This window comes from Paramormyrops kingsleyae, chromosome 6 (assembly GCF_048594095.1).
Source record: "Paramormyrops kingsleyae isolate MSU_618 chromosome 6, PKINGS_0.4, whole genome shotgun sequence".
In the NCBI taxonomy this organism is placed as follows: Eukaryota; Metazoa; Chordata; class Actinopteri; order Osteoglossiformes; family Mormyridae; genus Paramormyrops; species Paramormyrops kingsleyae.
The window spans coordinates 10856711-10860713 of NC_132802.1; the positions used below are offsets into that span (position 1 = coordinate 10856711).

The 4003-nt window shown below is 43.0% G+C and overlaps 1 long non-coding RNA gene across 1 annotated transcript; it reads left to right on the top strand.

The window, feature by feature from the left end:
* Nucleotides 1-1111: 1111 nt before the first annotated feature.
* Nucleotides 1112-2203, top strand: LOC111855681 (uncharacterized). Its single transcript, XR_002840951.2, has 3 exons — nucleotides 1112-1195; nucleotides 1369-1422; nucleotides 1739-2203. It is a non-coding gene; the product is annotated as an uncharacterized lncRNA (long non-coding RNA).
* Nucleotides 2204-4003: the final 1800 nt, after the last annotated feature.

Consider the following 4003-nt stretch of genomic DNA (forward strand, 5'->3'; position numbering starts at 1 on the left):
CAGTACAGAACAATAACTCCGTGCAATAACAGGTCTACAGTATACAATTGGTGCAAGACAGGGTATATAGACAGCAGCCAATACCAATGTATCATTGAGGTATTAATGCCAAACCTGTGCAATTACTCTTGAGATACTTCTCTTTTAGGGTCCCATATTGCTGGCTTTTTAGCAAACGCGTGCATTATTTCTTTTTATTTATTGTTTTTTTATATTAATTAAACCGCGTATGATTTTAAACAAAATAAACTGCATTATCGATGTGTCTTTGAGGCTATCTTGCAGAACTTCTTGAATTAGTCTTGGAATGCTGCTCTTTTGGGATCCCCTCTTGCTAGCTGTTCAGCAAACAGATGCGCGTCTTTGCGTGGACAAGCTCTCAGGACGACCTGCACCTTCCCCCGCGAGACGGGCCTCCTCCCCCACGTGACCAGGCCCTATCTTACACAAATAAACAATTCGGAGGCGTCCCGAAAGAGCCGCCCCTTCCCCTGCCGTGTGAAAGCCGCAGCTGAGATCACTTCTCAGATAAGATAACGACCGGCCCAACCTACAAGTGAAGGCATTCTGATTTTGTTTTCTTTTTTCCCCGCATTTGCATTTGACAAATAAAATCCGGCGGGGATGAGCCGAATGTTTTTAATCCAATATTTTCAATTTGAATAATTTTGAAACTCTTTCATCTGGTATTTGCTTGGCGATGCGCCAAACGGCGTGGTGTTATTTACTGACAAACTTTACTGCTGCATTAACACCAAATTATAGTTTGCAGAATTTATGCGAATTTTACAATTATTCACTTTGGATCCTCCGACGATGCAGATTCTAGTTTAATATCCTTGCTTCTAATGTAGCAGACAGGAGATAATTATAAATAATAATAAACAATATAAGCAGTTTAGTAGTATGGCTAAAATATTAATGAAGTTTTTGTATGACGCCCAAAAGTCATATATGCGACATATATGCACATTGCTGCAGTAGTAACTCTTCTTAGTATTAACTGACATGTACTGGTTTTTATTTGTACTATTAGGATTTTTGTAGATTTTGTAAACAAAGCTGTTGCTTTATAACATCGCTGTAATTCCTCGTTAGAAAAGCCGGCTAAAAATCATCGTGTTGTCATTTTCGGGGTCGATTGAACAGTAATAATGCGTCTCCTGGACCACACAATTAATTTCCAGCAACAAAGGTATGTATGAATGGCTCTCATTGAATTCTTTTATTTCAGAAATGCCCACCCCCGACCCCCCAAAAAACCCGTAAATGGTATCAAATTTTATTTTTCGTTAACCGAGCTTTCAAAAGCCATCCATCGTGTCTGGTATTTTATTGCTTTTTATGTCTCCTTTCCACCAACAATAGCTCGTAGGACACGCACGTCCTAAAATCCAGGCGCCCCGTCATCTCTTAAACACTGTAGGTATTCTGAAAAGCGTAGGAAACTTATGGATGAATAAGTCTGAATAAGCGAAGATTAAAGACACCTGAAATTTGAGATTATTGACCTAATGTGTGACATGTGCTAAAAGGAATCTCTTTCCGCCCTTTGGTTTCACACATCTGCTTTGTTATATTTGCCCAGCCTATTTTATAAGACAAATATATATAATGTATCCTACATCACTTCCTGAGGCACGCTTGATACTTAAAGGTCCGCGTATATATCTTGCTTTCTCAGTCTGCTTTGGATATGTGCCTACGCATCTCCATAATCAAATTCTCATTTCCACAGCCTCCTTTTTTCAAAAGGGGAAGCCGCATGGAAAATAATCAGCAGAACATCCCATAGTTTTGAATGGAGAGCAACAGATGTCTGACAGAAGAAAAGGCTGGTGGACCACCCCCAAACCCTCTCCCTTATGCTCTGCTAAAGGAACCATTTAGGTGGTTACCATGGCACTGATAAGACACTTTCATCCATTCTGCGCACTGCGTGCATGCTGATGCTAGATCATCATTCCGTTCTGCAGAAATGACAGGGGCTGCCGGCCCCTCAGCTCACGTAAGGGAAGCGCAACTCTGGCCATATTAATCACATTCTTTGCAATGTTCTTTGCAGAATTCCTAACACTGGTAACATAAAACTAATTACCAGTTGAGCAGTATAGAAGTCTCATTCGGAGCTGCAGAAGGTGCTTGATTGCAGTTATTGTCTGAAGATGGTGTGCTGCAAAACATTAGGTTTTATCAGTGCCATCATCATCTGTTTCATTAAAAATAATATGTTACTTCATAAATGAAAAGCACCGTATCTGCTCTGGAATATTGAATAAAGAATTCTGGATGTCAATTGTTCTTCTGTTTCAAATAATTTCACAGAAAATTGTGATTCTTTTTAAAAAGTGGAAGGATTCCATACCCTTGGCTGCATCTGTATTATTATTATTATTGTTGTTGTTGTTGTTGTTATGTGGTTTTTCTTATACTAGCTCCCCCAGGAATGTTTATGGACTGCCTGTATCAAGCCCAGTTCCTACAGTTATGCAGTCAGGCTTTTAATGTTGCCACCGTTTTGCAGATGGTTGCATGTATGACTCATTGACAGAAGTGTGAATGATTAGCTTTGCCTTTTCTAGCTTAATTTTCTTTAACTTGTCTTCACCACATCACACGTCGCTCGGTGGCTGTGGGGAAACAACATGTCACGTCAGCCATGTGGGCCCTGCTACACAAATGTTTGTGCACATGAATCTTTACACTGGGTCTGTCTCACGAAGCCGAATTTCTTGCTTAGCCTGATAACTTAAGGTACCCAAGTTTAAATAGACTTTATCTTCATTCACTTATATTCAGCCCAAACTACCTTAAATACGACAAGTTACCCGGCTAAACAAGAAATCCTGCTACTCCTGGACAGTTCATTATTTTTTTACATCTGTACTCCAAATACTGTAAGGAACAAAGCTGGTGGCAGTGTGTAGCGGACTGGGGGGGGGGGGGGGCTCCCGGGTCAGACTCCCGGTCTCCCGGGCAGGTGTCCCTGCCTCTGGAATGGGTGGGGGTGCTGGTGGTGGGGGGGACAGTTGGTGCTTTTCATTGTCAAGTACCTTATGCTCCGTCTTTCAAGGCCCTTCTGTCCCTTTGAAGTCCCCCCCCCTCCCTTGGTAATGACCCCCTCAGTGTTCCCGCTTAGCGCCGCTGAGAAACGCGCAGGAGACCCTCCTCCGGGTGATAAATGCAACCTTACGCGTCATAATTGCATCAAGGAGTTCCTGGCCAGCTAAATGCATTTTCATATCCGTTAATTATAGTCAGGCGCGTTTTGCATGTGCTACGAGGGTTTTTTTTTCTTGTTTTTGAATGGAGGTCAGGATATTGAAACAGGAATTGGTTTTTCGCAGTGCGTCGCATTATGGACTAGAGAGCGTGTCTTTATTTACGCAGCTTTATTGTCAGACGGGTGCAGGGTTCTTATTTTTATGCAGTATTTACTGAATCTTTCAGATGGGTATCATTATGAAGCGCGGCGGCGCAAGGGGTCCAGACCGAATGTAATCATTGTTGATCTGATTGAATTTTTCATGGCTGACTAACGGCTAAAGAGCCCCCCCCTCGGCACAGCACCTGCTCAGCCAGCAGCTGCCTGAGGCACACTGGTCTCCCTTCCTGACCAAAACTCCCCCCCACCTCACTCAGCCGCCGTCCCCGTTGATGGACCCCCCGCCGCCCCTGGTCACAGTCACTCCAAAACTTTAAACTCTGCATATCCTCTAAAACCAAACCAAGTCAAGTAGACTTTATTGTCATACCATTTACAGGTATACAGTGGCAAGAAATAGTGCCCCCCCCCAGGACTGCAGTGCGACGCACAGCCATGGGTGGATAGTTCCGGTCCAGCTAGCGAAAGTCCAGACCAAGATTTTCTTTCAACCAACTAGTTGAGTATGAAGACTCACAATGACAGAGTACTCAGCTGGTTGGTTGAAACAAAACCTTTTTCTGGATTTTTACTCTCTGGACCTGAACTATCCACCTCTGCATATGACAGCAGTGACAA